The sequence below is a fragment of the Lontra canadensis genome, unplaced genomic scaffold (genome assembly GCF_010015895.1).
Source record: "Lontra canadensis isolate GAN:19392208 unplaced genomic scaffold, GSC_riverotter_1.0 scaffold38, whole genome shotgun sequence".
Classification (NCBI taxonomy): Eukaryota; Metazoa; Chordata; class Mammalia; order Carnivora; family Mustelidae; genus Lontra; species Lontra canadensis.
The window spans coordinates 4,494,388-4,506,155 of NW_022631032.1; positions in this window are offsets into that span (position 1 = coordinate 4,494,388).

The window sequence follows — 11,768 nt, forward strand, 5'->3', positions numbered from 1 at the left end:
CTATGGTCTCTGGCCTCACATTTAGGTCTTAGTCCATTTTGAGTTTATGTGTGTATCTGGTGTAAGAAAGTGGTCCAGTTTCATTCTTTTACATGTAGTTTTTTCCCAGCACCATTTACTGAAGAGACTGTCTTTTTCTTACTGAATATTTTTGCCTCCTTTGTCATAGGTTAAGTGGCTATATAAGCATCAGTTGATTTCTGAACGCTCTATTCTGTTCCACTGATCTATGTGTCTGTTTTTGTGCCAGTACCATACTGTTTTGATCACTGCAGTTTTGAAGGATAGTTTGAAATTTTGGATTGTGATACTCTGGCTTTGTTCTTCTTTCTCATGTTTGCTTTAGCTATTCAGGGTCTTTTGTGGTCCCATACAAATTTTAGAATGATTTGTTCTATTTGTGTTGAAAAACACTACTGATATTTTGGTAGAGATTACATTGTAGATTGCTTTGAGTAGTACGGACATTTAACAAAGTTAATTCCTACAGTTCATAAGCACGATTTATCTTTCCATTTATTTGTGTCTTTCTTTCTTCAGTGTCTTATAGTTTCAGAGGGTAGGTCTTTCACTTCCTTGGTTAAATTTATTCCTAGGTATTTTATTCTTTTTAAAGCAGTTAGAAATAGAATTATTTTCATAATTCCTTTTCTTTTTCATTATTAGTCTATAGAAATACAATAGATTTCTGTATATTAATTTTGCATCCTGCAACTTTACCAAATTCATTATTAATTGTCATATTCCTACAACCTCCTAAACTATGAAACAAGCTGAAAATCACCTTAGAACATGAGAGGCACTGTCACGAACATTGCTAAGAGAGTAGATCTTAAAAGTTCTCATCACAAGAAAAAAGTATTTTTGTAACTATGTGTGGGGATGGATGTGAATTACACTTACTGTAGTGATCATCTCACAATAGAAACCTAAATCGAATCAATATATTATACACCTAAAACAAGTACAATGTTATATGTCACTTACACTTCAATTGAAAAAAAAAAAAGAAGACAAGGTCTCCTTCTGAAAGAGAAGGCAAATTGTGGAGGGGTTGAAAGGAGGGGAGGAGAGAACATCTAGAGGAGCGGTTGAGAAATGGGGAGACATGGAGTGGTACTGGACAGAGGTTGGGAACAGTGGGCTTATGGTGGCAGCAGTCTTCCATAAAATAACTTCCCCTGGGGTGCCTGGGTGGCTCAGTGGGTTAAAGCGACTGCCTTTGGCTCAGGTCACGTTCTCAGGGTCCTGGGATCGAGCCTTGAGTCGGGCTCTCTGCTCAGCGGGGAGCCTGCTTTCTCCTCTCTCTCTCTGCCTGCCTCTTTGCCTACTTGTGATCTCTGTCTGTGAAATGAATGAATGAATGAAATCTTTAAATAAATAAATAAATAAACTTCCCCATAGGAGAATTCAGCGGTGGGTAATAGAGAAAGAAGGGGGCCAAGGTTGGCCTGGAATTAAAGTTTTGTTTGGTAGGGCCACCAGGATGGGAGGGTGCCAGCTGGAGGACTTTTCTGAGTTATAGCCAGTGGGTCTAGACTTAGAAGCAGGAAAGCCCAGATGACAATGAAGGGCTGACCAAGGTTAATGGCTTTAGTCCATAAAATCTATAAAAAGCTCATATACTGTAATTAGAACACTATGAATAGCCCTTCCCTTCCTTAAGAGCCCTTCCCTTAAAACAAGAGATAAAAATCATGAAAGGGAATTACAAATAACCTAATATATGGAGTCTGTTCACCCTCATAGTGGTCAAATCAATGAGAACTTAAATACTGAGGTATAATTTTTCACCTATCATGGTAGGAAAGAAAGCCTAATTTTTTTTTTTCTTTTTTAAAGAGGGAGAGGGGTGTGGGGTGAGGGAAACAGAAGGAGAGAAAGAGAATCTCAAGTAGGCTCCACACCCAGCACAGAGCTCAATCTCATGACCCTGAGATCATGACCTGAGCCAAAATTGAGAGTTAGACACTTAACCCACTGAGCCACTCAGGTGTCCCAAGCCCAACTTTTTTAAAAAATGAGGGCACCTGGGTGGCTCAATGGGCTGAGCGACTGCCTTCAGCTCAGGTCATGATCCTGGAGTCCGGGGATCAAGTCCTGCATCGGGCTCCCTGCTCAGCAGGGGGTCTGTGTCTCCCTCTGATCTTCCCCCTCTCATGCTTGCTCTCTCTCATTCTCTCTCTGTCTCAAATAAATAAATAAAATCTTTGAAAGAAAAATGAAAGTGCTTCTTGCCGTGGAATGAGAGGAAAACCTCAGGGGTATTAAGTTAATGTAAATCTTTAAGAAGATAACTTGGCAACAATTTCTCGAAGCCTTAGAATGTTTATCCCTTGAATTAATAATTTTACTCCTGGAATTTATACTGAGGAAATAATACAAAAGAAAAACAAAAAAATTGAGAGAGGGACATCCTTTGCAGTTCCTTGCCAGTCAACATTACACTGGAACCCAAAGAACTAAGTCAGGTTAACCTTCAGGAATAATGAAGCCTTAAGGCTATGACTGTCCCATGAGGCTCTCTGTTCCCCTAGGTGATAGACCACACAATAAAATAAGCTTTCTCAATCTACTTCTCCACAGAGGCAGGTCAGTCAAAAGGTTCCCTAACTTGATTGCAATTACTCCTGCATTTCTGTTCCTCCTCAATTTCTCTTTTTAGCTTTGTGTTTACCACCCACTAGACTATGAACTCCTCAAGGGCGGTGATGTTAATCTTCTATCTCTATCTTCTATCCACCTCTGCACCTTTTTGCTAACACTCACATGGAAGGTGCTATGATTTGGGTAGTATTGGCTTTCATTTCAGTCACCCCTCACTCCATCATCTCCCATCCTCTACCCTCTTCAGTCTGTGCATTTGGCTGAAGATCAAGTTGGTCTCTTTGTTCAGTTACTTTATTCTTTTTTTTTTTTAAGATTTTATTTATTTATTTGACAGACAGAGATCACAAGTAGGCAGAGAGGCAGGCAGAGAGAGAGGAAGGGAAGCAGGTTCCCTGCTGAGCAGAGAGCCCGACGCAGGGCTTGATCCCAGGACCCTGGGATCATGACCTGAGCCGAAAGCAGAGGCTTTAACCCACTGAGCCACCCAGGCGCCCCTAGTTACTTTATTCTTAAGTGTCCTTGTGAATGTGCTAACGAGTTGGCATTTCAGAGGTGCCATGTTTATTAATAGACTTTTGCGTCACATACCTTAAACCAGCAAGGTTCAAGGTCAAAGGCTCTCTGGGTTTATCAGCATAATAACTTTCTATAACACTTACCAGTAAAGGGATGTGGCAACACGTGGGTAATAAAATATGGTATGGAATCAGCTGACTCATGGAAAGTTGAAACTGGAGAGGAGCTTGGGAAATGATGGTTTCGCTACACCCACCACTCCAGTTTTGCAGATAAGGAAACTGAAGATCAGAGAGGGGCAGTTTTACCAAGTTTACGTAACTGGTTCATGGGATGGTTGAGATAAGAGTCCAGGGTCTAGTCATCTGGTATATTCTGATTTCTAGGGGACATGTCATCAAGAGTTTGTGTCATGAGAACAGGTGAGCTGCAGAAGCGTACAAGAGAGGGCAAGGCCAGGAATCCCAGCTATGTTGAGTGACGTGGCGCAACTCCATAGTGAAGGGAGAAGTTACCAGTAATTCTGTGAGGGGGCCTGGCTGGAGAACAGGGGCAGGGATGTGGGGCAAATGTAGACAGGTGTCTGAATGACATAGGAATAGTGTGGCATGGTGAGTAGAGCATGGCTTTTGAAAGCCGGAATGTAATCCCAGGGCTGTCACCTATCCCGTTGTTACCTAACTTCTCTAAGACCCAAGTCACTACTCTGTAAAACTTGCCCATAGAACTGACTTCTCAGGGTTGAGTTAAAGGAGACAATGGATGTATGGTATTATTAGCTCAGTACCTGGAGAGAGCTCTAGAAGATGGTGGTTTGTGCCATTCTCACGAAGGCAAGACTTGTGGTCCTTCTAGGAGGTTAAAAGTGAGCACCGATCCCTACATCAGTCTTCAGTATGCTTTCGGACAGGGATGACTTCCTTCCCTGAAGAGGGAGGACCTAGCCCTATTGGGCAGATGGCACTCTAGAGCACACTCAGCAAACTATATCCTGTGGGCCAAATTCAGCCAGCTGCCTGTTTTTCTGGGACTTACAAGCTAAGAGTGATTTTTACATTTTTTAATCACTAAAAAAAGAGAGAGAGAAAGAGAGAAGAATCATTTTATAAAATGTGAAAATTACGGAGAATCCAGATTTCAGTGTCCACAAATGAGGTCTAATGGCAGACAGCCACACACATTTGTTCGCGTATTGGCTGTGGCTGCTTTCATGCTATCGTGGCAGAACCCAAGAGTCAAGACAGAGATTCTCTCTCATTACGTCACACTGCTCCCCAGAACATGGCACACATGGCAGTGATGCAGTTGGAATTCCAACACCATGTGTATGGTCTTACCAGGACATTTTTTTTTTTTCTTGTTTAAATCACCAATGCAGGGCACCTGGGTGGTTCAGTCCGTTAAGTATCTGCCTTTGGTTTAGGTCGTTATCTCAGGGGTCCTGGGATCCAGCATCGGGCTATCTGCTCAGCGGGGAGTCTGCTTCTCCCTCTTCCTTTGCCCCTCCCCTGGTTCCTTCACTCTCTGTTTATCTCTCAAATAAATACATAAAATCTTAAAAAAAAATTACCAAGACATACCCATCACATAAAAACAAGAAGAGAAAAATGGATTTCAAATATCATGGGTTTTTTTTTTTTAAGATTTTATTTACTTATTTGACAGAGAGAGAGTTCACAATTAGGCAGAGAGGCAGGCAGAGAGAGAGGGGGAAGCAGGCTCCCTGCTGAGCAGAGAGCTGGATGTGGGATTCGATCCCAGGACCCTGAGATCATGACCTGAGCCGAAGGCAGAGACTTAACCCACTGAGCCACCCAGGTGCCCCAATATCATGCTTTTAGATCACAGTATGGATTATTTTGCTACCAAATTATATGGCCGAGCATTATATATTATACAGTGACATGATTCATGGGCTAAAATAATAGATTATGTTACTATTACCAGACTAGGAATATATCACAGTATTCCCAATTCACAGGAAATTAACCATCAGAAAAAGTAGGAAATTTTAAGGGGAATATTTCTTTGCAGCAGAATGTGTTTATGAAGTTAAATAATGAAAATAAGGCTGCAATCAAAGCAAGTTTCCAAGTGGCTCATTCGTTAGCCAAGCAAGGAAAGTGACATAGGGATGAGTTCATTAAATTGTGTTTGATTGCATCTGTCAAAGAAATGTGTCCAGAGGAAAGACACCTCTTTGTTTTGTTTTGTTTAAAGATTTTATTTATTTATTTATTTATTTATTTATTTATTTATTTGAGAGAGAGTGAAAGCAAGAGAGGTCCCAAAGGCAGAAAGAGAAGCAGACTTGGTGCTGAGCAGACAGCCCAATGGGGGGAGCCACCTAGGCCCCCGAAAAGACACCTGTTTCAGCTGGGGCGCCTGGGTGGCTCAGTGGGTTAAAGCTTCTGCCTTCGGCTCAGGTCGTGATCCCAGGGTCCTGAGATTGAGCCCCGCATCGGGCTCTCTACTCCGCAGGGAGCCTGCTTCCTCCTCTCTCTCTCTGCCTGCCTCTCTGCCTACTTGTAATCTCTGTCTGCCAAATAAATAAATAAAATCTTTAAAAAAAAAAAAAGACTGTTTCAGCAAGAACAGACAGCTGGTCAGAGAGCTGAGAACTCTGGGAAGAATATCAATACTCAATTAAAGAATACCTTTGAGTGGCTTTCCCCGGGCTCTTGACGATTGATAAATGTCACTAGGATTACTCAGTTGTTGTTTAAGGAGTCAGTGACAAGTTGGAAGTGACTAAAGAATTAGCCTCTGTGGAGCAATTATAGGAAAGAATATTTTCAAAATGAAGGGCTGCCTGGTGGCTCAGTTGGTTAAGTGTCTGCCTTGGGCTCAGGTCATGATCCTGGGGTCCTGGGATTGAGCCCCATGTTGGACTCCTTGCTCAGTGGGGAGTTTGCTACTCCCTCTCCCACTGCCCTTCCCCCCATGCATGTGCACATTTGTGCACTCTCTCTCTCAAATAAATAAAATAATAAATATATATATTTATATATAAATATGTTTATTAAATGTAAATAATAAAGTAAATAAAACCTTTTTTAAAATGGAATTATACCCTTTATTTTTTTTAATATTTTATTTATTTATTTGACAAGCAGAGATCACAAGTAGGCAGAGAGGCAGGCAGAGAGAGAGAGGAGGAAGCAGGCTCCCTGCGGAGCAGAGAGCCCAATGTGGGGCTTGATCCCAGGACTCTGGAATCATGACCCAAGCCAAAGGCAGAGGCTCAACCCACTGAGCCACCCAGGCACCTGGAATTGTACCTTTTAAATGGGTGCATTAAATCTTGATAAAGCTTTTTTTCTTTTTAAAGAATATTTTCAAAGGAACTGAGAAAACACTATTTCAGTATAAACTGAAGAACAATCTACTAAGATATGTTACAACTGAAGGTGGTAGAAATAAACATGGAGCAGAAAAAGCTATAGTTGGATTCATTTACAAAGCATGAAAACATTAGGCATTTAAAGCTTATGGTAGTTTGGGGCACCTGGCTGGCTCTGTCAGTAGAGTGTATGACTCTCTATCTTGGGGTTGTGAGTTAGGCCCCACATTGGGGATAGGGTTTACTCAAAATAAAAGTAGGGGTGCCTGGGTGGCTCAGTCATTGGGCATCTGCCTTATGCTCAGGTCATGGTCCCAGGGTCCTGGAATCGAGCCCCATATTGGGCTCCCTGCTCAGCGGGGAGCCTGCTTCTCCCTCTCCCACTCCCTGGGTTTGTGTTCCCTCTCTCTCTCTCTGTGTCAAGTAAATAAAGAAATAAATAATCTTATTTAAAAATAAATAAAAGTAAAGCTTATGGTAATTCATTCTATTAGTCATGAGTATTCTGTGGACAATATTTCAATATATCACCTGTTAAGGAATGAGTAGTGTCAACAGTGAACTTTATTTGCTGCCAGTTGACTTAACCATCATTGGGTCTGTGCATTTCTCTTTCTAAAGAATTTTTTTTCTTAATTTTTAAGTAATCTCTAAACCCAGTGTGAGGCTGGAATTCACAAGCCTGATCAAGAGTCGTGTACTCTTCGACGGAGCCAGCAAGGTGTCCTGCTTTTATCAGATACAGAAGCTGGTATTCTGACTTACCCTACAATGAAGCAGTTTGATGGCTCAGCAGTTGTAAAGTTTTATTGGAAGTTTTTGAGTGCAGGGCTGAGATTAAAATCTTTCTGAGTGAAAAGAACCGCTCTCAACCACTATTCCCAAACAAGAATGGCTTGTAAAGTGATCTTTTGCTGAAAACCTAATAATGGTTCATAATAAACTCAGCTTGTAATTGCAAGGCAAAAACAGGAAAAACAGTACTTACAAGCAGATTTTATACTGTGGTAAGGTCATTTGAACAACTAATGTTGTATGTAAGTCACAAGTAATATGTAGCTGTTTTCTACACTTCACTGCGTGGTCAAAATGAGAAAGCAAGATCTTCCTTCCTATACAAATTTGCAGCCAACATATTTTTTGAACTTAAACTACAGGTCCGGTGGTGTTTTTCAAACTTCATTACAAGAAGAAAATTTCTATATTCCAAAATCTGTTTTACTATGTAATTAGGAAGAGCATCTTCCTAAATTTCAATTGGATGAGATTAATTTGCAATATAATGACATGCTAAAAGGCAACCACCAATGGGAGAATTTAACAGAATTCTATAACTGTCTTCTGAGCAATGAATATACTCAATTAAAATTATGTGTTCGTGGACTGATGTCAGCATTTGGCAATACCTATTTGTGTGGACAGACATTTTCAAAATGAAATACATAAAATTTCATTATAAATCAGCATTAACAGTTGAACAACTGTGATCAATTTTGATGATGGGCAACCTGATTTCGAACTTCAATTAACAAAATACTATCCCCGCCAAGGAATTCCACTCTTCTGTTAGTAAACCGGTATTATAAAAAATCGTGCTCATTTATTATTATATTTTAAATTTCATCAATAACATTTATTTTGGAAATGTGTTTCTTTCCTCTGTAAATGTCTACATAATAGTCTCAATTTTGCCTCGTGGCCCACAAAGCCTAAAATACTTAGTATCTAGCTCTTCATAGGAAGTGTTTGCTAAGCCTGATCTAAGTAACAGTCCTACCTGTGCTATTATGGATGTAAATATACTTCATGGTTTTGAGTTAATAAGTTTAAAGTGTATATGGAGGTATGTAGTAAGTGCTTTTTCAAAGTAAGTTATTAATATTAATAACTGTATTTCTATAGCTTTTCTGAACTATACAGAATTGTGGTCCTTACCAAAGGTTGTCTGTAGGCAAATAAAAATTTCCTTTCGGGGGCACCTGGGTGGCTCAGTGGGTTAAAGCCTCTGCCTTTGGCTCAGGTCATGATCTCAGGGTCCTGGGATCGAGCCCCGCATTGGGCTCTCTGCTCAGCGGGGAGCCTGCTTCCTCTCTCTTTCTCTCTGCCTGCCTCTCTGCCTACTTGTAATCTCTGTCTGTCAAATAAATAAATAAAATCTTAAAAAAATTTTTAAGAAAATGTCCTTTCGGACAGCCCTCTCTAAAATTGCACTGGTGTGGTTTCTACCTAATGCACCGCTGCTCAATTTATTTATTTGTTTGTGTGTTTCTTAAATTAAAAAAAAAATTTTTAACCTTATTTATTTATTTGAGAGAGAGAGAGAGTGAGCAGAGGTAGAGAGAGACAGAGAAACAGACTCCCCACTGAGTGTAGATCCCGATGTGGGGCTCAATCTCAGGACCCTGAGGTCATGACCTAAGCAGAAGACAGACACTTATCCAACTGAGCTACCCAGGTGCCGCGGGCTCACTTTCTAAAATCTTTCTCTTGGGATACCTGGGTGGCTCAGTTGGTTAAGCTGTTGTATTCGGCTCAGGTCATGATCCCAGGATTCTGGGATCAAGTCCCACATCGGGCTCCTTGCTCAGTGGGGAGCCTGCATCTCTCTCTGCCTGCCACTCTGCCTGCTTGTGTGTGAGCTCTCTCTCACTCTCTCTCTCTCTCACAAATAAATAATAAAATCTTAAAAAATAAATAAATAAAATCTTCTTCTCCTCCTCCTCCTCTTCATCCTCCTCCTCCTTCTTCTTCTTTGCTTTCTTTCCTCCTTTTTTGTAGCAGCTTTATTGAGATATAATTTATATACCAATTTACTCATTTAATTCAGTGCATCACCACAACCAATTTTAGAACATTTCCTTCATCCCACAAAGAATCTTGTACTTTCTCCACCATCATCCCCCAATCCTCCCTCCTCCCCCATATCCCTAGGCCATAACTAACCCACTTTCTGTCTCCATAGCTTTGCCCATTCTGGACATTTTATATAAATGGAACCATCTGATACGTGATCTTTAGGGACTGGCTTGTTTTACTCAGCACAATACTTTCAAGCTTCACCCACATGGTAGCATGCATCAGAACCTCTTTTTTATGATAGAACAATATTCCATTATATGGATGTACCTATTTTATTTATTCATCAGCTGATGGATACTGGGCTCCTCCTATCTTCTGGCTGTTATGAATAATGAATGTTCATGTGTAAGTTTTTGTGAGGACATATTGTCATTTCTCTTAGGAATAGACCGAGAAGAAGATTGGCTGGGTCACATGGTGACTCTGTGTCCAACTCTGAAGAACCATCAAAATGTTTCCCAAAGTGGCTGCCCCAGTTCTGCATTCCTACCAGCAGTATGTGAGCATTCTGGCTGTACATCTTCACCAACACTTGCAATTGTTTGTTTTTTATTATTATGAGAGAATTAAAAATGAGCTGGATATCACTTTATAGTCTGTAGGATGGCTATGAAATGAGGCGCTGGGGGAAACCACCTTCCTCCCCACTCCACGCTGGGTCCTCATGGAGTCACCACCCTGGGAGCCCAGTTCTCAGAGGCTACCAGGGTGTTGCTGCTCAAACTTGAAGTTTTCCTCAGAGCCCAAAAGGTTCCCAGACATTGTGCCCTACTGGTAGTTTTTCAGTTCACTAACCCACACATTTACTTGACCCTCCAAGAAGGCATTATCGGGAAATGTGGAGTATCTTTTGAAGGACTACAAATGCAGGCAGATGATTACTAGGGAGCTTGCCTCAGCAGGACGAGATCCCTTCTGGAGAGAACTTCTGCAGAGACCGCTGCCCACCTCCTGCCCTCCATCCCTATGATTTACGAAGACACTAGCAGCCTTCTGGGAAGAGGAACCAGGGCCACTGGGAAAGAAGTCTCCAAACAGGAAGGACGAGGGTCCCTGGAGAGGCAGACCCCACACCCAGGCAGGAGGTCAGAAGAAAGAGTCGTTTCTGGTTCTGCCCTGGGAGGCAGCTGCTTCCCTGAGTGGAGCAGAAATGGGGATTTCTGTCCTTGTCAACCTTACAAATAAAATAGCCGGTTATTTAACCAGCAAAATAAGCATATGTAGGAATAACAGAAGAATTAGAAAGTATGGCAGACCACAAGCAAGTCCAGAGACAAAGAAAAGGGAAGGTCAACTTCTGTTAGCTTGTCGGGAGACATCAGGGATGATTGTTTTGAACACAAGTTCACTGGAGAAGAACAAGAGTTGGAGGTGCGGGTGGTTTCTCATTGGCTGCAGGTAATGTGCTGTAGCTGGGGCAGGGATCTTCCTTCTTTGTCTTGCAAGCAGCCAGTGAAATTGCCCTGTGAAAACTGTCCTTCTCTTGTCAAGAATGATCTTCCTTCTTCCTGCTGGTTATACGGGCTGCCAGGAGTGGTACGTGCGTGACACAACCCGGTCAGGGCTTCCTAGCTCGATTTTAAATGAGTTCTCTTTTATTTTCACACCGCTGAAGAAAGTCAGCCCCGGGAGGGCTATCACGTGCCCAGTGTGTGCTGACCTCTGCCGAGTGTTACCCTTACTCTGCCCTTCGCAGTGTTTCGAGGAGAGCTTTTCCCATTATACACGCTCCCACCACATTGGGAATGCATCCTTAAGCGCTTTGCAGGAGTTACCTCAGAAATGCTCATTTCGGTTTGTCACTATAACCTTAGAGCCTGGCACCATTTCTGGCATGTATAGATACTCTAAAGTATTTGGTGAATGAAGCAAATAATGTAAACTCAGCACTGGCAGGTGGAACCCACCCCCAGTACCTCCTGGTATATATTATGTTGTAGTTTATTCACACAGTAAAAATACAGTATTGTTGAAATTTTCTTTTGGGATGATGACTACATGGTATTTTTCTCAAGAATTCACCAAACTTGTTTTGACCAAGCTCAGCCTCTGGACATTTATATAGTTTTGCATTTTTTCTTTTTCTTTTTTAAAGATTTCATTTATTTGAGAGAGGGACAGGAGAGCATGAGCTGGGGGTGGGGAGACTGGGGTAGGGGGGGTGGGAGGGGGAAGGAAAGGGAGAAGCAGACTCCCCACTGAGCAGGGAGCCTGCCATGGGGCTCAATCCCAGGACACTGAGGTCAAGACCTGAGCGGAAGGTAGACACTTAACAGACTGAGCCACCCAGGTGCCCCATTTTACGTTTTTTTCTTTGAAAAATAGTAGTCATACATCATTGTACCAATGTCTTTGAGCACATGTCTAGCTATTTCCTTAGGACAAATTCCTAGAATGGAATTGCTGATCAAGGGGTATTTCCATATTCTTTTCTTTCTTT